This window comes from Phalaenopsis equestris, unplaced genomic scaffold (genome assembly GCF_001263595.1).
Source record: "Phalaenopsis equestris unplaced genomic scaffold, ASM126359v1 Scaffold000878, whole genome shotgun sequence".
Lineage (NCBI taxonomy): Eukaryota > Viridiplantae > Streptophyta > Magnoliopsida > Asparagales > Orchidaceae > Phalaenopsis > Phalaenopsis equestris.
This window is the reverse complement of record NW_018165318.1, coordinates 445,039-472,503: the sequence shown is the minus strand read 5'-3', so window position 1 is coordinate 472,503 and position 27,465 is coordinate 445,039. Positions and strand designations below refer to the sequence as shown.

Here is a 27,465-nt window from a genome sequence, read left to right as displayed (position 1 = left end):
TTTCTTGCTTCGGGTTGTTGCAGCTTATTAAAAAATAAATGTAAAGGTGTTGAAAAATTAATCTAATGCTCAAAAAATTTTGGTGATTACAATAAATTTATTTTTAAAAAAAAAGTCAAGTCGCAACAAGAAAGGTGCACCGCACCCAACCAGTACCGGTGAGAAAGCGGAGGTTTCAATGGCAGCATTTTGAAAAGCTATCAAAATATAGTTTACCCAAACTAAAAAGACAGCGGTGTACCACATTGCCGCACCAAACGTATCCTACATCAAATGCCACTTCCAACCATCAACGAAGCACCTGATTTTTAGTGAAGTGTGTGATGAGAATTAATACATGTGATACTAATTTTAGAATTTGTGATGTGGCAAATTACACCTTTATTAATAAAATATTAAATAGTATGTTCCATAATGTTTACTTAAAATATATGTATTTATATTTTCTTATCTACAGAAAATCAAAGTTTTTTTTTTAATTCAATCGTGGTAAAACTTTTGAGGTTTTTTTTTTGTATTTTTTGTATTTATATATTTAATACTTTTATTTATTTAGATAATATTTAGACATGAAAATGACTTAAAAAATTATGAATATTTATTGGCTTAAAATAGAGGTTATTTATGTACATATCAAATAATTGTTATGTACACGTTAGAGCATTTTTTCAATAAATGACCATAACATTTAAATTTAAATATCAGGTATATGAAAATAGAGGTGTAAACAAGCCGAACACGAGCGAGCCCAGTGTTAGCTCGTGTTCAGCTCGTTTATATTTCGAGTTCAAAAAGTGTGTTCGTTTTTGGTTTGTACGAGCCGTTCACGAACAAATAGTAGTATTGACAACCCTAATTACATAGCCATAAGATGTTAAAAATTGGGCAAGGTTTAAAACATCATTTGAATCTAATTAATAATTTTATTCTATTTTCTTCATTAATACTTTTAATTGATTATTAATCTTTGTAGTCTTGTATTCAATTAATTTTTTTTAGAAATACTACTCATTAAAGATATATATAGAATTGATTAGTAGTATTTTGAACCAAAACGAGCCGAACACGAACTAACAAATATTTATCTGTATTGTTCATATTTGACTCGATAACTTAACGAAAGAGCCGAACACTAGCTGTTCACGAACAACAAACCATTTTGACAGCCCTATACGTAAATAACAATTGGGCGGAATTTATAAAGGCTAAAATATAGCCCAATATACCCAAATATAACGAACTATTTTATAATTAATTTTCTTTCGTCCTCTGCTCCTCGCTTCGCTCTTCCACTCGCTATAGTTCACGAAGAATCCCTAAACGCTAGAATGGAGGTAGAAACATCGGGTTCTTCGACGTCAAGCCTCGTTAACAAAGCCGTCGTAAGAAATATCTCTCTGCACGCCATTTTTTTTCTTAGTACGTAGATCTCTTCCTTTTGTTCTTCATGGTTCGAATTTTTGAATAGCTTCCCGGTGACGTTGCTTTGGACCTTACAAGTTTGTCTGATCAGACAATCAGGCTGGGAGCGGGGTTGCGCCAGGTACTTATCAAGTTATTAGATCAAAATTTTACACTCTTATGTTACGAGCTGCTTTTTAAACTCGCATGTTCTCAGAACTGTGATGTGGTATCAGCTGTGAAGGCTGGGAAGCTTAAGTTCAAAAAGCCAAATAAGTGCTGGGTAGAAAGCTCGCAAAAGAGAGTGAGTTATTGGTGAAGTGTTTGGTTTCTTGGAGTCTGAATTGTTGGCTGTAAAACGCTCTAAAGCTTGTGTTTTCTTGTTGACTGATAAGCTACAAAAGACAAGAAAAAGAAAGGAAAGAGAAGCATATTCCACTCTTAGTCACACTTCCCATGCAAGACGATTTTATTATTTTAGACATTATTACATTGTTCACGAAGTTGTCTTTTTACCATTGCATCTCTTAATACCCTGTCCTGCTTTTGGGTGATCTTGCACTATGTTCCCTCTGTAGAAGATACAGTTCTTGGTATTGTTGTGGATGCTAGAGCAGATGTAAGCATTTCTCGTGCTCAAGTACTACCTGATATTTATGTTTATTTTTTAGAGGCATTTACATACATACCACCCAATTTCTATGTATTTACTTATCTAATGCGTAAACTTTTACCACTTAAATCCTACACATCATATAAAAGATACCACAATTTTAACTTTTAAAAAGTGAAATATACCTTTTCATGCATGGATAAGGTGGTAAGTAAAATTTGAAGTTTAGGTATTAGATTGCTAAATACATAGGAATTGAGAGGTATGTATGTAAACATTCATTTTTTTGAACCTTTTTTATTTTTGTGTATTTCCTCCACCCTGAGTTATGCTGAGCAATCAATTTTGTTTTGACTCTATTGAAAACTGGGTTAGCAATTTACAATATGGCTATAATTGTAATGGCTGGTAAAGCATCTGCCTTGCATATGCTGTTGCAGATTGGGCATGATTTAATCCAGCTTCTGTTGTCTTTTACTGCTGCCTTCGTTTCATCATTCATTTTCTTGCCTTTTGTGATACTACATTTCCCTATTTATGAGCTATATCTTTCTTAGCAATTAGTTAAATTGTTGGTTATAAATTTCTCTATCATTGCCATTTTTTTGTTTTGTGTTTCCATGTTGCAAGTTTGTTGTCCATGAGGTGATTTTTATTTTATTTTTGTGATTTCAGAACTTTCTAGTAGACATAAAAGGCCCAACATTAGCTTTTTTGCCAGTACTTGCATTTGAAGGAGGGACATGAAGAAATATACCAAAATTTGAGGTATCACTATATTGTAACTTGGTGCTATAATATACTTTCTTGTTGGTTTTTTACCTTTAAAAATAAGTTTCAGTTGTTTGACAATATTTAATATATGTTTGGAGCAAAGCTATACTTCTTTGGATATAGTAGTTGTGTTTGTTCAACATTTAGTACTGTACTGCAGAAGTTTGACATTTTAAACTCATTGTGTAATATTTTAGTTATTACTAAGGATCCAATGAATGCATTTTGTCATCTGAAAACAATCTTTTGCGTATGTTTTCATATATTTGGCACTACTCTAGTATTCTTGAGGATGAATATGTTAATTCAGCAGTTTCGGAGTTCAAATTCTACAATAAAGCCATTAACATTTACCTTTTCCATTTTCATTTTGATACTTTAACATAAATACTTCTTAATTACATCTTTTTTCCTTGATTTTTCATGTGTTTTTTTCATTTGGTCTCAATAAGTGTATTCCCAACAGATCTAATGTAGATTTTTTAGTTTCATATTCATCTTAATTTATTTATTTTTATCACACTAACTTTGGTTGTCTATTACTTCTTTGTTTCCTGATGCCATCATATTAATAACTAGTCCAATTTTAGTTTTATAAAATATTTGTTTTGATCTCCATGGTATCATCTTACTTTGCAATTTATTTGTAGAATCACTTTATTTTTTCTTTAGTTGTGTGTAGACTTCGTGATACTGGAGTTAGGCCAAAACCACAATACGAAAAGCGAATATTATTACTGAAAACAAATAGAGATTACGATCAGAGACGCTTGGAACTAGGAAATAATAAAGACTCAACACGAGCTCAACTAGGGTTGAGGTTGAAGGCGATGGGGCTGCGGTTTAAGGAGAAGTAGTGGCTAAAGTGGATTTGGTGGTGAACGAGATTGAGTCGGAGGTGGTTGGAAGGGGGCGACATCAATGGAAGGGGGCGACATCAAGTGGCGACATCAAGTAGGATCATGTAGGTGCGTGGCTGGAAGGGGGCGACATCAAGTAGGCAGGTGGCTGGAGGAGCTGTAAGCAAGCGAGTTTGGGGTTGCTGGAAGAGGCAACGAGTTTGGGGTGGTTGGAAGAGGGTGGCAGCAGGCGCGAAGCAACAACAACAAGTAGGTTGGGGGAGGGGCGGCATCAAGCGAGAGACAGCTAGAAGGGCTGGCGGCGATGGTCGGGAGCAGCAAAATATCAAAGATGTTGTTTTCCGGGTGGCATCATCAACTTTGATGACGGAGGCAACAGAGGAGGGGCGGCGGGAGATATGCACCACTTTTGGATGAATTATAACTGGAGCACCTTCTCGCATTCATATACAACCCTAGGAAGGAACAATGAGACGTTGGCAGTACTCTTGACATAAAAATTAGAAAAATTGAAAACCTAAGACAAAATAAATACATATATAATCCCTAGATAGCTTGGATTGGATCCCCAATGGAAAGGAGGTGCCAATCCACGGTGGAAGGGCCGTCTACCCTCTTGAATATGGACTGGTTCCGTCAAGACGAAAGAACGCTCGTGATTTTCCCATGGCTCCCTCTTCGCCTGCGCTGGTGTCACTTCCCTATTGTTTTTTCTACACTTGGTTGATTTTAACAACCTTGAGTTCATAACAACATCACAATAGGGGCAAGTGACAGATTATTCACCTTTCAATTGTATTCATATATCACAATTTTTCTATTTGCAAATAGTTCGTGCCATGTTGCTTTGTGTATCTTTTGTAAGCACCTATAGTCATACAAAAGGATACAATTGTAATTCAGATCTTAAGTGCAAGTCGTAGCATATATAAAAAAAGGTAGAAGAATAATTCTATAGGTGTGTGTGTGCATGAGTTTAGTAAATAAAGAGGTTACAACAATAATTCTATAGGGCTGTGTGTGTGAGTTTAGTAAAAAAAGGATACAACTATAAGTCTATTCTTTATATATTACTAATGCTCACTACTTGATCATATATATATTTAAAATAACTTTGGTTCCTTCGCTACTTTTTCCTACCATGTCTACCATATAAAATTTCTTTGATGTGTGTTCATTAACCTTTTAAAAGCTAGAAATCATATCATGATCGTTCTCTTGAACATTTTCTTAGCAAATTGATTTTGCAGAAAAATCCCTTGTATGGTAGAATTTTTTTGCATCAAATAAAGTATGGATTTACCACAAGTATGATTTTCTTGAAATTATCTCAATTCTGGATCAATATTTGTTTGAAATTACATGTTAGCTTAATACTCATTCAATTACTTGACTAATGGTCTTTAGATTTTTTATAAAAAGATTTATTGATCAGTCCAATTTTAATATCTTCAAAGGCTTTCCAAAACAATAGATACATTGCAAGACTTTTTTTTTGTACATCCTTTTTGATCTATCTCAGCTTCATCATTTTAGCCATTATTGAGATTATTTTTTAATTATTTATATTAAGTAATTTTAAAATTAGTATTTTTCAAAAACTTATTTTTGTTTTAGGAGTCGAACCCATATCTAATTGGGCAAAAAATTCACTAAGTCACATGTCTTATGTTAAAATTTTTATTTAATAAATTGTTAAAAAACATTTCCATAATTTTTTAAATTTCTCTTAAATTATCTAGCTTTTTCCACCCTTTAATATTTTTAATTTGATCAAAGTAGGTAGATATCCCTTTTCTTATTTTAATCATTATATTCATAATCTTTTCAAATGCATGATACATGCCTGGGGTTATCTCTACATTGTTAACATTATACATACGCAAATAAATTAGTTTGTACCTTTGCCTTATCGCACCTACATCATGGACTGCACTGTTTTTTCATAACACTCAAATTAAAGAAATATTATATCAGTACTACGCACGTAGGCTATGTGTATAACCAATAAAATCACACCACGCGAAAAAAAAAATGGCGCGGTAACACGGGAGAATATTCCTCCAGTGTTATTCATGTGTTATTGTATGTTATTCATGTGTTACTATGTTATTATAACAAATGAAATATTCCCAGAACACAATAATACATGAATAACACGGGGGGAATATTCCCTCGTGTTACCGATGAAATCAAGGCGAGAAAAACAAAAAATCTGCTTGGCAACACGGAGGAGTATTTCCCCCGTGTTATTCAAGTGTTATTGTATGTTATTCATATGTTATTCATGTGTTATTGTGTTATTATAACACCAAGAATATTTTCAGAACACAATAACACATGAATAACATACAATAACACGTGAATAGCACGGGGGGAATATTCCCCCGTGTTACCGAGTTGTTTTTTTTATTTCACGTGGCGTGATTTCATTGGCTACGCACGTAGCTCTACGTGCGTAGTACTGATGTAATAATTTTTCCTCAAATTATTCGTGTCATTTGTCTTATAGCACCACCATCATGATCTTCATTGTTCCACGACATTCATTTTTTTTTATTACTTTGCTTTCCATGTATTTCTTCGGTCTGTTCTTAAATTTTTTTTTTTTCATTAATAAATGCTATTAACAAGATTTTAATAAATTATTATTTTTCACTTCTCTATACTAGCAATAGATGCTTTTTACATTCTTTCTTTTATATCAGTGTGATGCTAGCAATAGAAATTAAAAAGAACCAACAGTTGTTCCATGGATTTGCTTTGTTAGTTTGTGATTTATTAGTATGCCAATTATAGGATTTATGTGGAAGAGAGATTGCCTAGTACTTTTTGTTTATTATGGATGAACTTTACAACTTTTAATTACTTTTCCAGTATGCTTGGAATTATTGTTGTCTGCTACGGAGCAGCACTGGAATTATTGTTGTCTGCTACGGAGCAGCACTAGACATTCTATTTGTCATTTATGTGAAGCTACTAATTGTGCATTATAGAGAGAACAACTAAATATTAAATTCCTTATTTTCGAGTTTTAAGCAGATGTTTAGGAATAATTTTGTGATAGCTTTGGCTTAGTTTTTAAATCTGGTTGATAAAAGCATACAACAATAACAACAAACATTAATCCCATATAATGGTATCAGCTACATGAATCCTTTTTCTCCATTGTGTCATATTGAGTGTAATATTTCCATTTTATTCTAATAAATTAAGATAATTTTTTATACAATATGCCCAAGTTTTTCTTGGCCTACTTCTGCCTTTCTTAACATAAGTTTAATCTAAAACATCTACTCCTAATCGAATCATCAGATGATTAATGTTTAATGTGACCAAACCATCTACAACGACTCTCTCTAATTTTGTCTGCCACTGGAGCTACACCAACACTATCACGGATATATTCATTTTTCATTTTGTCTCTAAGTATAAAGCCACTCATCCACCTAAGCATTCTTATCTCGACAACACTTAACTTAGTTTTATGCTTCTCTTTTTAAGGCCAACATTCAGCCCCATAGAGCATTACAGGTCTCACCACCATCTTATAAAATTTTCCTTTTAATCTAAGCGGTGCTTTTCTATCACACAATAGGCCCGAAGCATTCCTCCACTTCAACCAACCAACTTGAATTCTACGAATAACATCCCCATCTATATCATCATCACTTTGAACAATAAACCCGAGATATCTAAAGTGTTCACACATTTTAATAATTTGATCACCAATAGTTACAACTCTGTTACTAGAGCTGCTACTACTAAAATTAAATTCCATGTATTTAGCTGTACTTCTACTCAAATGAAGGCTTTTAGACTCCATTGTAGACTTCCATAATTTAAGTTTTTCTTGAGCTTTCTCTCTCGTCTTTTCCAGGAGAATGATATCATCAACGAAAAACATATGCCAAGTTAATTCCTCCTGTAAATGTCCAGTAAGAGAATCCATAACTAAAGCAAAAGATATGGGCTTAAAGTTGATCTCTGATGTAATCCAACTGAAATTAAAAAAAAAAAAAATATTTGGTCAATCCTCCTTCTGTTCGAACACAAGTAACAACTTCAGTACACATATCTTTAATGACTTGAATATAACTCATATCAATACCTTTATTCTCTAAAACTCTCCACAGGATATCTCTTAGAACCTTATCGTAAGCTTTTTCTAAATAAATAAAAATCATATGTAGATCCACCTTATTCTCTCTAAACTTCTCTATCAAACCTCTCAATAAATGTATAACTTCCATTGTAGACCAGCCTGACATAAATCCAAATTGATTATGAGAAATCTTTGTAATATGTCTTAACCTAGGTTCAATTATCCTCTCCTATAATTTTAAATTATGACACATCAACTTAATTCTATAATTTTTATACTCTTGTGCATCCTCTTTACTCTTAAAAATGGGGACCAAAATACTCTTACTCCACTCGTCATGTATCTTTTTAGTTTTTAAAATAATATTAAAGAGTATGGTAAGCCAAGAAAGTACTCCCAAATCTCCTATATATTTCCACACTTCAATTGAGATATCATTAGGTCCTATAGACGTTTCACCATTAGTTTTTTTTTTAAAGCCTTGTCAACTTAATTTTTACTAATGCGGCGGTAAAAATCAAATATTTTATTATTATTAACTATATTAAGATCTCTGATCATACTTTCTGAAACTTCATTAAAAGGTTTATTAAAATAACTCACCCACCTATGCTGAATATTTTTTTTAAGAATAATAAATTTTAATTTTCATCTTTAATACACTTTACTTTGGTTAAATCTTTACTCTTTTTTTCTCTTTTTTTTGGCTAGTTTATACTTATATTTTTCACTCTATTTAATATCTAATATATTATAAAGATCACTAAAAGCAGAAATTTTAGCGTCACAGATTGTTCTCATTGACTTTCTACAGGCTTTTTTATATTTTTCTTAGTTATCTAAGCTTTCACATTTAAACCAATATTTATAACATAACTTTTTTTTTTTTTTGCAAATTATTTTTCTGCCACCAACTATTTTTATTTATAAAAACTTTTTCTTTTAATTCTTCACGTACATGTTTTGCCACTTTTAAATGGTGTTTATTACTTTATCACCTATAAAATCTGCTTCTTCATGAACATTTCAAATCATGAAATCTTGAAGTTCACTCATAAAAATAATTTTATCTGTCTTTTAGGTGTCTCAATCTAATTCTACTATAATGATTTCTAGTATTCTTTATTTTACAACTCTTTATCTTAAAATCTAGAACTAATAATTGATGTCGGGTATTTAAATCCTCACTTCGAATTACCTTACAATTTTTACATTCTCAACGATCTCTTATTTTCATAAGAAAATAATCGATTTGTGTTTTATTAGATCCATTCATATACCTAATAATATGTCTTTCTCTTTTCTTGAATAAAGTAATAACAAAATCATACGCCAAAGCAAAATCTTATATGACTCTACTTTTTTCATTAATCACTCCAAAACCGTAGCCACCATGAATATTTTTAAATCTTCCACCACTCAACCGACATTTCCATTTAATTCTCCTCTAATAAAATTTTTTTCTTCAAGAGGTATTTACATGTTCTTTAACAGGTTAATTTTTCTCCTGCATTTTATACTTATTTTTGACGATATTGCACTTTAATAGAAGATATTCTTATGTTTTTAGCTGCAGGTATAATAGATAAAACAATTTGAGCGAACTGGAGCTTAAACGGGGCGAAAATGAGGCAATTGGAGCAGTGGAGCTCAGACCTAAACTGACATCCAGGCACGACTTCATGGCGCCATGGCATCAACTATAGACGCTTAGGCACCAATCCTCATAGAATTGACAGAGGTGGAGCCTAGGCGACACATATTGGTGCATTTGCGCCAGTTAATTTCTCCAACCGACAGAGGAGGTGGCGATAGGCGCCAGAATTGTCTGGGACAGCTTTCTAGCGGTTTTTCACATGAATGGAGGGGTTTTTCTTCAAGGAGGAAGAAGAAACGAGAGGAGAGGACATTAGAGAAAGGAGCGAAGAAGAGATCAGTGTGTAGGGAAGTGAAGAAAAAGTGAAGAGTTTTTTCTTTTCTTTTATGTGTTTACTTTGAGATCTATGAGAGTTGTAAGGAATTGCTTTAAGATTGCAAGAGAACACTTCGGGGGGAGATCTTTTTCATGTCTCAGGGAAGAAGATAAGTATTTTGTATTTTCATTGTCGTGTATTGACGTAATTCTTAGTATTTGACTTTGATTTAATATAAGATGTTGTGCTTTGTGGTTTTCTTCATGAAATATGAGTTGATTCCTTGTTTCCTTTCTTTTGTGATAAAATAGCAGCATGTGTAGGAAGTAGATTAAAGTATAATCATGTTAACTCAATGATTGTAATGGTTTTTTTATTTGAACTTCATTTGCATTGCAATTTGGCCAATTGTCGTGTTAAAATTCGTTGTGAACCCATAATATCTGGGATAGCTATGACTTCAATCAACTAGTGAAAACCACACTAATCTTTAGGGTGAAGAAAAAATAATTTTTAGGTTAGTGCAAATAGATAAGGAGATGATTTTAACGTCTAGAAGGTTTCTAGGGCGATAGACAGAAACAAACTATAAGTTATCCTAGTATCTTTATGCACTTGGAAAAGGTTAATGAAAATACATGCTCCTATTTGTCACTTGTTAATTTAGAAATTTTAGTTGATTTACGCCTACATTAGCTAGTAGTTTTAGTGCAAGGGGATGAACCTCTAAAATAGCTTGAACTTTCTGTCTCATTTAACTTAGTGTATTTAGCTTATTAGAAAACTTGAAGGAGTAGTAGTTTAGTATAATTTCTAGCTTACAACTATAAATCAAACGTATTTTCTAACTAAGATTCCTTAAATTCAGCTAGAGCCTTTCTTAAGTCCTTAAAATTTACTATCTTTCCCGTGAGATTGATAATCGAGACTAAAGAAAGTTCTATATTACTTGAGCGATACCTGTTGAATAGTAATAGAGAGTGGAAAAATAAGTGATTAAATTTTATAAAATATATTTTCAAAATTATAGTATTTAAGCCCTAAATCATTGGTTATACCGTAGAGAAAGTAGCGTTCATGTATCATTTGTTTTTAGTCTTCTAGGTCATTCCAGAAATTATCTTTAGAACTTATATCTAAACCTATTTGAAGAGCATAAGCATTTATAATATTACAAAGCTTAGTATCAACCATAATGTTAAGGGCTATAATTTAATCTCTAATTCTATTGATTTTTAGAGCATTATCTCTCAAACTCTTATCTATAATTACACATACACCATTTCTAGTGCGACTCTTACCTGAATACCAAAGTTTAGAGCCTAAGTTATCAATCTCCTTAGCATTTTCTCCTACCCATTTAGTTTCTTGAATACATATGATATTTATATTTCTATGAATCATGATATCATCTAATTCCATTTATTTATTTGTGAAAGTACTTATATTCCAATATCCTCAACTAATATTATTTCCATAGACTAATTTTCTTACCCGCATCCATTCGTAATGTGGGAACCTTTGCTTATTTGAGATTACATAGGGCGCCGATATAGCCGCTCTTGCGCACTTTTTATTGTATTAAGGTCATACAATGTGTCGCTTCTAGGGGATGCCCTAACATTTACAAAATGATCAAAAGGATTCATGTCATGATTTTTCGACAAATTTTATGCTGACTATCGACTACCTAACACAACTCTCCACTTCTCACATCCGGGGTTTGATACTCGGCAATGGTGCTGAAAGCATGATTAACATTATTTTTGTATATGATTTTATTGACATATTATATGTGAAAGGGATGTTTGTACAAAATTCTTTATAATTTCATCCTTTTGTGAAGATTTTTTTTTTTAAAATTCTGTAAATAATAGCTTACACTATTAAAGAGAGGTTAGGTTTTGCACGAGTGTCAATATTTTTTGAAACTTTAACCTACTGGATTTCTAGGTTTGTTGAATTTTTTATTTTTTATTTTTTGTGGGTGGGGTGGCAGGCCTGCAAGGTGTGCACTCGGAACCCGCATATTGTTACTTCTTTTTCCGACCAATGTTTTATGTATTTGAGCCCTAGGTTTTTTGAAATCTTAAACTTGCTATTTGAGTTTATTTGAACCATGGTATAATTGCTAGGGTAATACCCGGTTTGTACGCCATAATTTCCTAACAAACTCTTGTATAGTGATATGGAGGTTTTCTGACATGCTACATATTAATATTAGGGCTTTAACAAACTCAGGCTCGGACGCTAAGTTTTCAAGGAATCCTGACATGCATGCTAACTTATTTGTCATTGTTTACAATATCAGTAAATTGTTGCCCCTGTTTACAAAGTTTTAAATTATTTTCTATTGAGATTATCCAAGACCAATGAGATTGGCAAATAGAGAGGGTCGCCATAGATTCTTGTGTAAACAAAAAATACATGTGCATGGATCCATGAAAGGGGATAGCCACAGATTACTCCCACATATTGAAAAAGGATGATGGCAAGACGTGGACAAGAGGCTTGTGCATAGAAAGAAGTTAATGACAATAATTTTTTATTTTAAAATTATTTTAATTAGCATTTTACCTTTAGATTGTATAATTTTTATTTGTTCTCTATGCACGTTTTTTGTATAAATGTCCATTGGAGGAATTAACAATTCAAATTTTCTAGTTCTTTTTTATATGATATCTGAGCATTATTAGGGTTTCTTTTTTATTCTTTAACTTTTCTCTCTCCTTATTTTCACGGTCATGTCTGCTTTCTTCTACTTCCCTTTTGAAAGAGTTGACCATCATGAATTACTACTCATATCATTTAAATAAAAAGACTATTTAATGTGATCTTAGACCGTTTGAAGTAATCTCAGATTATGAAGATCTTTCTAAAAGAAAAAGAAAAGGAAAAATCTGTATTGTTGATTATTCAGATTTGAAAGACGCACTTGGGGATGAAACTAATTATTTTGTGTCTTCAGAGCATCATTATGCTTGAAATTAGTGGATGATACATATTCTTTACAATTGCAAAAGATGTGTAGGAAGCTATCAAACAAATTTACCCAAAAGTTAAAGATGCCACTCTTTTCTATGAGAAGCTCTGAACAACCAAGCAATGTAATCTCTTTTTTATTGACTATGTGAATGCAATGAAGCTTATTTGTTAGAACTACATTATTATTAAGATCTCAAGATTAAGTATAATATTACACAATTATTCTTAAACAAGATGTCGATAGAGAAATGATTTTTGAATTTATTGTAGGACTTAAAGATGAATTTAAACAAGTTCATATTAAAATCATGAGCTGAGAAGGCTTACCATCTTTAAAATGAGGTCTTATAATTCATTCAAATCGAAGATGGAAGAAGGATGGCAATGCTTGACACTTCCATCTTTGAAATATCTTTCACGAGAACAATATCCACTGAAGAGACTTGATGCTTCATAATTTTCTCAAAACTAAGGATAAAGACTTTTCCAAAATACAACCTTTGGCTTAACTAAAAAAATAAAAACAAAAAACATATAAAAAAGAAATGTTGGAAACTCCATTGAAAATCCCTAGTGGAAATAAAGAAGGCCAATCAAAAGGATAGATATTTCTCATTGAATCAGAAAGCTTCAACTTAGTAGAAATTAATAAACTAAGAAACTTTCTTAATTCCTAGAAATTTTTTTTCAGTCTGCTCTCTAACCTATGTTTAGACAAATTCTAACTATTATATTTTTAATACCTTAAGTAGTTTTCTTAAGACTTGAATAATAAATTCAGGGGTCATTGATTACATGGCAAATATTACCAACTTTTTTCAAATCTACAAATTATGTTTGGACAATAGGAAAACTGAAGTAATCGAGGAGAATCACCAGCTGAAATAGGAAGAGGATAAGAGGCAGACAGCAGGCTTTAGCATATAGGTTATTGATTTTAGTTTTTTATTTTGAAATTATCAAACTTAGTATTTCTGGTAAAGCTTTTACAGTTTTCTTTCATTCTATAGGTAGCTCTGTGTATATATATCTATTGGAGAATTAAACAGATCAAGCTTTTCATACCCATTTTTTTCTAAATTTTTCTGTTTTTGTGAAGACAGCCAACTAGAGGATGATTTTTCTATATTAAATTCTAAAAGGCAGACACGTTTCCTTTTAATATGTTGACTGCCGTAAGAACATATTAGTTGAACCATATTCTTTAGTATTCATCATTAATCTAATCTATATGTTTTTGAACTTCATTGTTTTTTGCTCAAGGCATGCGTTAATTATTTGTAATCTATTGCAGATAGGTACACTGCTATATACTCGCATTGTCAAAGTTAACTCCTGTATGAATCCAGAGTTAGCATGCACTGATGGTATTTTATTTTTTTGTGAAGTTTACATACAAGTCTTATATATTTTACTTATTTAACACCTAAACTTTTATATTTACTAACACTTAGTTGTGGTAAACCTATGCTTGAAAAGGTGTATCCAACTTTGTAAAAAGTAGGTGATATTAAAAATTTGACTGCTGTGCATGTGAATTTTAAAGCTTGGGCGTTAGATATGTAAATACATAAAAATTGTTTGGCGTGTCTGTAAATGCCCCTTGTTTTCATTGTTCGAGTTTATAGTAATATACGATCATCTAGTATGAAGCATGGATGGAAAACAAATGTGCTATGACTCTGCCAGGAATAATTGTTTAATTTGACGTAAACTTTTATTCTTTTGATATCACTGGTAATAATGAACACACGACTGACGTTGTTTGAACTTCTCATGTACTGATCTGATTGTTCTTATTTCCGTTTCTTTGAAACCAAATTTTAAATGGAAAAGGATTATTAATTCACTTAAAAAAATGATTGTTTTTTATGCTAATTTGATAATGGGCCTTTTATGGTAGAACTTGGCCTCATCTCCTTTACTCTTGAATTGCTTGAATTCTCTGTCCAATTTAATACCTCTAATTAAAATAGAGATGAATTAGATATGCATATAGAAATAGAGATTAACAGGTTTAGGTAGGGAGGGAATTAACAGAATTGATATTAAGATTTTTAATGTTATAAGTGCTTATCCTCCTTAAGTAGGCGTAGATATAGGCTCAAAAGAAAAATTCAAGAATGACCTAGAAGAATTAATACACATGATACCTCTTAAAGAAATAATTTTTATTGGAGGGGATTTAAATGGACATATTGGTATAGTGTTGGAAGATTTTAGAAATATTCATTGTGGCTATAGTTTTTGAGTGATTAATGAAGAATGTATAATCATTTTAGATTTTGATTTAGTATATGATTTTGTTATTGCCAATACTTTATTTAAGAAAAGAAATGAGCATATTATTACTTGTAAGAATGGATTTAATAAAACAAAAATTGATTATTTTTTTATGAGAAAAAAAGATCGTCGAGAGTGTCAAGATTGTGGGGTCATTTCAAGTGAAAATTTAAGTACTCAATATTGATTATTAGTTATGGATTTTAAGATGAAGAGTTGTAAGATAAAAAATAAAAGAAATCATTATCTTATAATTAGATGGGGACAACCAAAAGTCACAAATAAATTTTTTTATGAGTAAACTTTAAGGTTTCAATATTTGGGATGTTCATGGAGAAGCGAATTTTATGTGAGATCAGGTAACACACTCTTAAACAAATGACAAAAAATATATTTTGAGAATCAAAAGAAAACGTTGTTATTAATAAAAATATTTGGTGATGAAATAATAATGTGCAAGCAAAGGTAAAATATAAGAAGTTTTAATGAAAAATTGGTTTAAATATAAAAACTTAGAGAACTAGGAAAAGTATAAGATGATTTATAGGGAGTCTAAGAGAACAATTTGTGATGCTGAGAACAATTTGTGATGCTGGTCTAAGAGAACAATTTGTGATGCTGAAAATTCTATTTTTAGTGATCTTTATAATAGATTAGATACTAAAGATTGTGAAAAATATATGTATAAACTAGCCAAACAAAGAGAAAAGGAAAATAAAAAAATTAATTCAAATAGAGTGTATTTAAGATGAAAATTAAAAAAAAAATATTTTCTTGGAGGAAAATATTCAACATTATATTCAACATAGGTGGATGAGTTATTTTGATAATCTTTTCAATGAAGTTTCTGAAAATACGATCGAATTTAGTGATCTTAATAATTTTAATAATAATAAAATGTTTTATTTTTACCATCACATTAGTAAAAAAGAAGTTGAGGTGCTTTAAAGAAAATCAAGGGTAAAAAATCAGTAAGACTTGATAATATCTCAATTGAAGTGTGGAAATGTTTAGGAGATTTGAGAGTTTCTTGGCTTACTAAACTCTTTAAAATTATTTTAAAGGATATTACATGCAAAGCACAAGAAACATTGTTATTTACAAATCAAGCACCTAGGTGATTTTCTAAATTATGAGATGATGTATTTTTGTGTGCCATGATCAAACCATTGTGAATTTGATAAAAATTTGATAAAAATGAAAAATATTAAAAATGAAAAATATAGGTTGGGATTTTATCATGGCCTTTGATATTTGAGTGAGAATTTGAAAAATGGATGAATGATGGTTTTTGTTTTGTAAATAACAATATTTTGGGTGTCCTGTATGTAATCACCCTTATTTTAAAAATAAAAAAGATGTCTGAGGAGTGGAAGAAAAGTATTTGGTCGCCATTTTTAAGAATAAAGGGGATGCACGAGATTGTAAGTTATAGAGGAATTAATTTGATGTGTCATAGTTTAAAATTATGAGAGAGGGTTATTAAACATAGGTTAAGACGCCATAATCAGTTTAGATTATGTCAGGTTGAAGTGGAGGAATGCATCAGACCTATTGTGTGATAGAAAAATACCGCCCAGACTGAAAGGAAAATTTTACAAGATGGTTCTGCAATGCTCTATGATGTCGAATGTTGGCCTTTAAAAGACAAACCTAAAATAAAGTTAAGTGTTGCTGAGATGAGAATGCTTAGGTGGATGAGTGGCTTGACACTTAGAGACCAAATGCAAAATTAATATATCTTTGATAGGGTTGGTGTAGCTTTAATGGAGGATAATATTAGAGAGAGTCGTCTTATATGGTTTGGTCTCATTAAACACCGACTATTTGATGATCATGTTAGGAGAGTAGATGTTTAAGATTCGAATTATGTTAAGAATGACAGAGGTTGACCTAAAAAGATTTAGGCAAATTGTATAAAAAATGATCTTAATTTATTAGAATTAAATGAAAATATTACACTCAATAGACGCAATGGAGAAAAAAGATTAATGTAAATTTATTCGCCCCACTTAGTGGGATAAAGGCTTGTTGTTGTTGTTGTTGTTGGGTTTGTATGTAGGGGGGATATTGAAAGTGTTGTCGATGGAGATGGAGAGTTGTGTAGATCAAGCATGAAAGAGAACATAATGGAGAAATAAAAGTCTAGGGGGGATATTGAAAGTGTTGTCATGGAGATAGAGAGTTGTGTAGATCAAGCATGAAAGAGGACATAATGGAGAAATAAAAGTCCTATGGAAGAGAAGAGTGGAGATAGAAATAATGAGAAATATTGACTCCTATTTTATTCATGATAATTAATTATTTACAACACTTCATATCCATATTTTTATGGAAATAGGATTAGTGGGTAATTCAAATTAATTTAAATATAATTCTTGACAAATCAAGATATAAATTTTATAATTAGCATAATCATTAAGAAAGGTGATAATGATAACTAATTTTTTTAATGGAAGTTCAAGTTATAAGATAATATTGCTAAAAATAATTTGAAGATAAGGCTCATTAATAGTCTTATTGATGCTTAAGAATAATTAGGTAAATCCTTAAAAGTATAATTAATATGAGGATTATTGATAAATGTTTGTCAACGCAATTATCATCTAGATAATTAATCATCTCAAAAGCCAAATTGATACATCGATTTGTTTTTTGAATTGGTGAAGGTGACTTATGTGCTTAAACATCTTGAATTGACATAAATTTTTTCAATTTTCAAAGTTCGAACAACTGGTGTGTGGTATGATATGCTATAAGGATTAGATGGTTTTGGACGAGGATGGATAAGGTGATCACTTGAATAAAAAAAAAATCAATCTATATTGATGATGATATTTGCATTTCTCATGACATTGATATTATTGGAATATTAGTGACTATTACATGCATCGTTATTGTTTCCTTTAAAAGTAACTATTTTTGGATGTTTAGAATTGGACACCATCTTCTATTTAGGGTTTGTTTTGGGGTGGCTACAATTTTTTTAAAAAATGTGATTGTAAATGTGTGGAGGAAATAAACTCTCAAAAAGTTGTCGTGACGAACCCTAGCCGGAAACAGGCTTTAAAAATGTGTATATATATATAATTAGTTAGAGAGATGGGGCTGAAAATGGGTCTTCGTTTTCGCTCTGCTATGGTTTCTGCTCATGACGAACCCTAGCCGGAAACAGGCTTTTACTTTCTTTCGCTCGTTTCGATCCTTTTAGTCTTCGTCAATGGCTCTGGCTGGCGGAGGAGCTCGCTTCGTCGAGCCGGCGTTTCGTCTTTTGCTCATCGTCTGTGGCTCGCTTCTGCGGCACTTCGAGCTGCAGGTTTGTTGTTGCGAGATCTATATATACCAACCAAATTGTTGTGGTATATATATAAATTAAAATCAAATAAGAGAACAATCTACGAAGTGAAAAATAGAACGAGAAACATCACAACAGAAAAGAACAACACAGGGAAACACAGATTTATGCGGTTCGACAAATTGCCTACTTTTACGGAGTTGCAGAGGATTTTACTACTTGAGAAATTTACACCAGTCGATCACCTCGACTTACAAGAGGAATCTCCCACTCTTCGTTGCTCTCATCTTCGTCTCTCTCTATGCCGAGATACACCAAAGAAAACTATACACCGAGATACACCGAAGAAGACAAACTTACAAGTGAAATAAACCCAATGTCTCTTCTGCCACAAGCCACCAAGAAGAAGCCTAGGGAGAACAATCTTCTTCTTCATTCTTTTTCCTTCTTCTGCCGCAAGGAACTGCTCCTTGCACTTCTCTTCCTCTGTCCCGAGGAAACCTTCCTCTATCCCGAGGAAATCGAAGAAGAACTCAAGCGTGACTACTAAACTCAAGGAGAGCCATCCGAAGCTTTTATCATGAACAGGAGGGAGTGAAGAGATGCTTCACTTTACAAAAGAGGAATGCGGGAGTAGTTATTTGTGAAGATGTGTGACTCTTTAAAGCAAAGCAACTGCCCAAGCATAGTGGACCGGACTCCACCGTTTTTAACAATTCTCCCACTTGGAGACCGGTACACAGGCTGCAACATCTCCTTTCTCAAACTGATATCCTCCATTGGCGGTGTTGCCTTTTTCTTCAACATGTATCATCCACCTCTGCAACTTAAAGCCTCTGTCTTCACTCCAGAAGACCGACTGAAGCTGTGCACAATTTCAGTTTCTTAAGAGTAACACCCTCAATTAACATATCAGCAGACTTCACATAGTTTTACACCTCAAAGCTGCACCTCCAAGCTATTTTCTGAGTCACTTTTGTCTCTTCTTACAACTCTCATTGTATGGGCAACATCCTGCCTCTGCTGAAAGCCTTTTTCAACAAGTCTAGCCTTGTACCTCTTACTGACATCACGCTCAGTCTTCACCTGGTACACCCACTTGTTGTGCAATGTCTTCTTCTCTGGTGGAAGTTCTGCCAGCTCTCACTTGCTCGAACTTTCATCTTGTAAGATTTTTTTATAGCTCTGTGGTTCTTCAACATCTGTCTGTGGGACAGTAGGAATGGGTGTCCCGAACCCACTTTCCTCTTCACTTCCATCACTGCCCGACACTGTGGTTTTTGGTAGATTTCAATATCAAGTCTTCAACAGAACTATGAACTGCCAACAATAGTGCATTCTGTGATTTTTCAGATACCACATTTGCACTATCATTTTTCATCTTCTTAGGATTCCTGCAGTTCTTCTTTATGTGGTCAACCTTGTCATAATTTCAACAGGTTGTCTGCTTACTCAACATTCAGTGCCGAACTCGAGTTTGAGACCTCGCCAGAATCTTTCCTGCGAACTTCTTCAGTCAAAATCAAATCACAAATATCATTGTATTTCAGTTTAGATTTACCTGCAGAACTGCTAACTGCTATCATAATGACTTCTCAACTATCTGACAATGAAACCAACAAGAAAAGTGCACATATCTCATCATCAAAATCAATTTTCTCAGACGATAATTGATTTGTGATATTATTGAAAACATTCAGGTGTTGAGCAACAGAAACATATTCCGTCATCTTTAAATTGAATAATTTCTTCATCAAGTGCACTTTGTTATTCGCCGATGGCTTTTCATACAATTAGATAAAGCTGTCATGAGATCTGCAGTCGTTCTTTCCTTGACGACGATGTGCAACGAACTTCGTTAGAGTTAATCGAATAACCCCCAAAACTTGTCGATCCAACAAATTCATTCAGTCTCATTCATCTTTTCAGGTCTTTTCCCCAATAACGGAAGATGAAATTTCTTCCCATAAAGATAATCCTCTATATGCATTCTCCAATAACCAAAATCATCAAATTTCTCAATCCCTGAAACCTTCATTTCATCTGCAGTCATCATTCTTCTTCAGATCTGAACAAAGTTCTGATGCAAGTTATTGTTGCGAGATCTATATATACCAACCAGATTGTTGTGGTATATATATAAATTAAAATCAAATAGGAGAACGATCGACAAAGTGAAAAATAGAACGAAAAAAAATCACACCAAAAAAGAACAACACAGCGGAACACACAAATTTATGTGGTTCAGCAAATTGCCTACGTCAACGGAGTTGCAGAGTATTTTACTAATTGAGAAATTTACACCAGTCGATCATCTCGAGTTACAAGAGGAATCTCTCAGTCTTCGTTGCTCTCTCTGTTTTTCTCTCTATACCGAGATACACCGAAGAAAACTCTACACCGAGATACACCGAAGAAGACAAACTTACAAAAGAAATAACCAAATTTCTCTTCTGGTACAAACCACCAAGAAGAAGCCTGGGGAAAACAATCTTCTTCTTCTTCCTTTTGTTGCAGGGAACTGCTCTTCCTTGCACTTTTCTTCCTCTGTCCCGAGGAAACATTCCTCTATCCCGAGGAAACCAAAGAAGAACTCAAAGCGTGACTACTAAATCCAAGGAGAGCCATCTAAAGTTTTTATCACGAACAGGAGGGAGCGAAGAAATGCTTCACTTTACAAAAAAAGAACTCAAAGCGTGACTACTAAATCCAAGGAGAGCCATCTAAAGTTTTTATCACGAACAGGAGGGAGCGAAGAAATGCTTCACTTTACAAAAAAGGAAGACGAGAGTGGTTATTTGTGAAGAGGTGTGACTCTTTAAAGCAAAGTAACCGCCCAAGCATAGTGAACCGGGCTCCACTGTTTCTAACAAGGTTCTCTGGAGCTGTCGTCTGCTTCGTCAGGTCGGTCGATTATTCTGCCACAGTTTTCTGCTCGACTTTCTGGACTGCTCGCTTACCGTCCTATTCGCGTACCGTTTCGTAGACGACAGGCAATTGCTGCAGTGCTTGTGTGAAGCACGCTAATGGCTTCAGGGTCTTCCTACGATGTCGTCGTCGCCGGTGATAACCCGGCCAAACCCTCATATGCTACAGTTGTTCAGAAACACAACTCTCATTTTCACCTCGCAGATAGTCCGGTATTCCCGCAGATGTACCATGATTCTATTGCAGGAAATTAATTTTGCAATTTCATTAAAAAAAGTAGAGAAACAGGCGGGCAAACCACCAATTTCTTCTATGGTGCTGAAATTTCAACTCGTGCAGGAAAATACAAATTTACACTAGTTTGAAAATTCCAATTAAGTTGCCCTTATATGGAGATTATCATGAAGGTTTTTGAAGATTTCAAACTGGTTGGGGATTGACAGATGGGTCATTTCGACGGAAGCATGTTATGATACAACTGAGCATAAAAGAAGATTACACGAGGATCTTCTCAAAGAAATTCATCACAATCAAGGGCAAATATATGAAATTGCTCAAATGGATCCCTAATTTTTATCCTAGTCAAGAACTCTCAATTGCGCCTATCTGGTTCTCATTACCTGAACTCAAGTTTCAATTTTTTGACATACATATCTTATATACAATTGAGACTATTCTTGGAAAACTTTTACAGGTAGACTTACCTACAGTTTATTTCTCAAGTTCCTCTATTACAAAGAGTTTGATTGAAAGAGATATTACACTACCAGATGTAGAAGAAGTCTGACTTGGCTCTGCTCACAATGTTTATTGGCAAAAAATCATTATAGAACAAAAACCTTACTACTGCAGACACTGCAAAATATTTGGACACCCGCATGAGATATGTTTCAGATTGCACTTACAGTTGAGAACCAATAGTCAAAGGCAGGAACATGCTATTAGTGCACCTCATGTGCCTGAACGCGCTCCCAACAAACCTGATGACAACCAACCTGAGGAGGGAAACACTACAAGACAGGAGTTGATATCTGCCTCTGGGATTCCTTCTCCTGACCACACTACAACTGAGGTCTGAAACACAAAGCAGACAGAAAGCTGCTCTAAACGGACACTTAGGCTCTCAAACAGTTTTTCAATTGACACACTTATATTTAAGTTCATCAATAGTATTAGGTGGAATCTCAAGTTTAAGAAGACATCGATTGCATTGTGGTAGAAATCTGAGGTAAAATTATAGAAGAAATCACCATCTTCAATAATTTTAGACACAATCACATGTTTATGCTCGAGAATAGTCTTTAGATGAATACTTAGGTTCAAGCTCAATAAAAGGCTTGATCATATCATAATAATCATTACCATCATTATCAATAAGCTTGTTGGCAAAACCATTATCATCACAACACTTATACAAAACCACCTTAAGAATTTGGTTTTTAAACAAGTGGAATTTGTTTTAGCGCCTGAATTCTGGGGATTGACACAATGTGACGAGGTTGTGCAGTCATCATTTGTATAACCGTCCTTCAATTTATGCTGATAATGATATTTATTTTTTTCATAAGACATTTGATCATCGTAAGAATATTGATTATGATCATATTTATCTGTACGAATGTTTGTGAAAATGAAATATGAGGCCAATGAGATTGATTTTGATTAGAATGATTGGCATAAACATGATTCTAATATGACTCATGATAAATTCATAAGACAGAACTATTGTATGTCTACAGCTGGGCACTCATGCTTAGGTTTAACAATTATTTTTTATTGGCCATAATCCCATATTTATGCTAATTTAATAGGTAAAATCTCAGTTGAGAAAGTTATCTTAGTATTTAACAAGATTGAGATAACAGTGGCAAAAGATAGCTATCTCACAATAATGTTGTGCATGATTTTATATTTAGATTAAAAAATAGTCTTTAAGTAAACTTTATGTTTATACTCCATAAGAGGCTTAATTATTATTAATTGATCATTGTTAATCATCGCCATCATCATCTTCATTCGGTACTTTAACAACATCTAGATTCTCATCATCATGTAGTACATCAGTTTAGTCGCTGATCATTTCAGTTGTAATATTTAAAGACCAAACCAGCACTAAGATCACGTTTTTGAATTGAAGGCGTCATGAATGGCTATGTTTTAGAGTTGACATAAGATTTTGAATTGAAGGCAGAGGTAGGCCTAGAAAAAATTGGGCATATTGTATAAAAAATGATCTTAATTTATTAGAATTAAATGAAAATATGACACTTGGTAGGATGCAATGGAGAAAAAGGATTCATGTAGCCGACCCCACTTAGTGGGTTAAAGGTTTGTTGTTGTTGTTGTTGTTGTTGAGTTTGAGAATTTAGTGTATGATATGACTTATCATCATTGGGATGAACAAGAAGGTTATATGTATTCAGAGAGTACATTCTACATTAATTATGATATATATATATTTGAGATTCTTTATCTTCATAAGAATACTACGAATAATTAATGATCACATGAATCAATATTTGTTTCTCTTGAAAACCAAATTATGAGGTTTATGGGATTGATGATGATCAAAATGATTTGATTTATTGACATAGGCATCATTGTAATATGACTCATTATAATATGGGATTACTGTTGTTTGGATGTTTGGAATCGGGCATTAGTTTATTATATTTAGGCGCAAGCATTGTCTTGGGGCCAGGCATGATCCTGTATTTTGTCCCATGAATGATCTTATAATAATAATAATAATAATAATAATAATAATAATTCAGGTTCAAGAAAGACATCTCAATCTGATAATATGGTGAGCAATGATCTTTATTTGGCTTAAAAATAGTCTTTTTAGATAATTTTTTTGGAGCACAACAATATTATTATCTTGCTTATCAATAAAACTTGGATAATCATAATTGTTATCCTCGAAGGCCAAAGTATCACAATGATTAAATTTTTTTGAACAAGTGAAGAAAATAGTGGCGGTGCCTTGTAGAATTGACTAAAGTTTTTGAAAGTTTGGAGTTAGAGAAACTGGTTTATAATATGATTTTCTATCATGATGAGGGCTTTTGAGATGGGTATCAATGGAACGAACATATGTATATGTTCATATCAATATTGTCTTTAGTTTTTGAAAGTTTGGAGCAAGAGAAACTAGTGTATAATATGATTGTCTATCATGATGTGGGGTTTTGAGATGGTTATGAATGAAACGAACATGTGTATATGTTTATAACAATAATGTCGTGCCAGAAAATAAATTATGCAGCCTAATAGATGATGATAATCATAGGCATGGCTGTAATTTGACTCAGTTGTAATATTGATTTTGTCACGAGGCAAGCACGAGTCATAGTGGATGATGATTTTGCTTTGCTTCCGTTACTATCTTCAGAAATAAAGTTACATAGCTAATTTGTAATAATTAAAATTCAGACCACATAATTAGAATAATCTTAAAAAAACGGATAATTTTATTGGTTTAATGAAAAACTAAATTTAAAAAGAGAAAATTGATAGAAAGAATTCGAAAATTGTTAAATAAATCAATTTAATTTTGATGCATGCCTTGCCTTTTTAAGAAAAAAGACTCTAATGCTTTTAAATAAATTCCTTGTACTATTTCTTATTATTTTTTATAAACTTGCATTTTTCTTTCATGACAAGTTAGTTATTGATTCCATATTTAATCTTTTTTTACAGTTCTTCCGTGAAATAGTTAAATAAATTAAAATTTTCATTCCACACCTTTTTTTTACAAAATTTCTTTTACTTGTACTGTTCCAATCTTCATAATTTTCTGCTATTGAACAAATTTGTGCTGCTGCTGGTAGCTAGTGGGAAAGCTGTCGAATTTGGTTCTTTGAAAGAAGGCTATATGTTTGACACATCAATAGGTTTGGCACGAATGGAAGCGACATCAAACATCTATCATTCATGTAATTTTAGCCGTGAAAATTTTAAAAAATATATATATTTTTTATTTAAAAATGACAACTATTGGACTCTGATGCTTTCTATGGCCAGGCTATTAATCTCCCCAACATGTCGGATTCTGGAAGCCCTTGGAAGGAAGCTTTCTTTTGAGATAGCCGTTGGATTGAATGGACGTGTTTGGGTATGGCTCCAACTAATCTGATTTATTAGGGGCATTTACATACATATCACCCAATTCTTATGTATTAACATTTCTAATACCTAATTTTTTATTTTTTAGATTTATACCACCAAAATCTTTCATATCATATAAAATAGACTACTATTTTAACTTTTAAAATTTGAAATACACCTTTTCATGGATAGTTAAGTTGGCATTTATGAAAAAAATTGAAGTTTAGGTGTTAAATATGCAAATAGATAAGAATTGAGTGGTGTGCATGTAAATCAGCTTTATCATTATTTATATGTTTTTATGAATTTTGCAGAATATTAATTTCCTTTTATTTCTCTAGGTGAATGCTGCTTCTCCATCCACTGTGATTCTTGTATCTAATGCGATCATGAGATCTGAATTTTTGAGCGATGTGCAGCAAAAAATTCTGGTGGAGAAGCTGATGCAGAGGGTACAGGGATGACAGGTCTGTAAAATAAATATGACTTTTGCTTTTGGAACGGTTGTGGTCGTATATCAATCTTCTGTTTTCTAGTATTTCTGGGATGTTTGAGAGAGAAAAAAAAATGCAGAAAAGTTTTTTCCTTGTTTTTAACCATGTTTTTTTTGTAGAAAATTTTGTTTAGTGCAGCATACTATTTTTCGATTATTTTTATTTAGGGGCATTCACATATATATCACCAAATTCTTCTGTATTTATATATCTAACATTTAAGCTTTATTTTTTATATTTGCACCACTCAATTCCTTCATATTAGATCATACTAATTTTAATTTTATAAAAATATATATATCATAAGAATGGCCGGAGGCTATTATACGAGTTCTGGTCACGTCTGATGTGCCTAAGAATTCGAGTATCACACCCTACACTTGGGGGAAATCGAACTCCGAACCAGAGGGGATTTACAACTGATAAGCAGATGTCTGACAAACTTATGAGTATAAAGTTGAGGTGATACCGAAACTAATCAACCCTGCAGGAAAAGTGGGGAAATGTAGAGCGCGACTACACGAGGAGGGGAAACAACAAGGTTTACGGTTGCAGGTGAGCGACAAGCTTGCAAGTGTAGCGTGGCGGCTACAACAGGCTGTGGAGTCAGTTGGCTGCTTGAGGGCCAGAGAAAGGGTGGTGCAGGCCGGCAGCTAGTGGAGGCAAGGAAGATGATATGGAGGAAATTAGAGAAAATACAACACCACCTGAGTTTAGGGTTGCAGGTGGGCAATGGCTAGGAGGGGAAAAAAGGCGAAAGGTGCGGGGCAATTGCACAGGGACGGGAAACAATAAAGTTGAGGGTTGCAGGTCGGCGACAAGGTTAGAGAGGGGAGTGGCTGACTGACGGCAGAAGTTGCAGATTGAGTAGGTGGATGCGAATGGCTACAACAGTCTGTGAAGGAGTCAGCTGGCTGTTTGAGGGCTGGAGGAGGAAGGGTGGATGCAGGTCGACAACTAGTGGAGGTAAGGAAGAGGATAGGGAGGAAATTAGGGAGAATATAACTACCTTGGAGCATGATACAACCGGAGCATCACCTGTCGTCGGATAAATCCTAACAAGAGGAAGAAAACTCTACATGAAAAGAGAAATCACACAACCCTAATTTCAACGCATACATATAAATAGAGGGAAATTGGTGAAAAACTAACAAGCAAATGGGGGAAAGCAATTAGCGGCAATCACATCCTCTATGGAGTCCGATCAGTCGAGGTTGGACGGGCCGAAACTGGGTTCCCCCCCCCCGCCGCTTTTTGCCTTTTCAGTCGGCCTCCCCAACCTGTCCTGCATCATTAGGGGTTAGAGGTGTAAATAATAAGAAATTAAATGTCATGCATGTAAATTGTCCTTTAAATAATTATAGCTTCCTTTTTAGCATGTATGCTTTCCCAAATTTGATACACCGAACTCGAAGTCGCCTTTAATACCCTATGGTGTAATAAACCTTTGCGGCATATTTTTTGTTTAAATTGAAATTTTTATATAGTTTTCTTCATTTTGGTGCTTATTATGTTCTTACTTTTTAATAATTTGGCCAAGAGTCAGTTGGGCTTCATCAAGCTTTGCTTTTATGCATTTGAACTAGAATGTATCAACATGCTTGATTTTGAATGGAAATTTTACTAATATTATTTTGAAAATCAATAAATTAAAGAAGTAATATATTTGGTAAACCGATAATGGAAATGGAAAACAGCGTCAAC

At 33.2% G+C, this 27,465-nt stretch overlaps 1 pseudogene; it reads left to right on the top strand.

Moving 5' to 3' along the window:
* Positions 1-1,243: 1,243 nt before the first annotated feature.
* On the top strand, positions 1,244-26,976 carry LOC110032152 (annotated as a pseudogene).
* Positions 26,977-27,465: the final 489 nt, after the last annotated feature.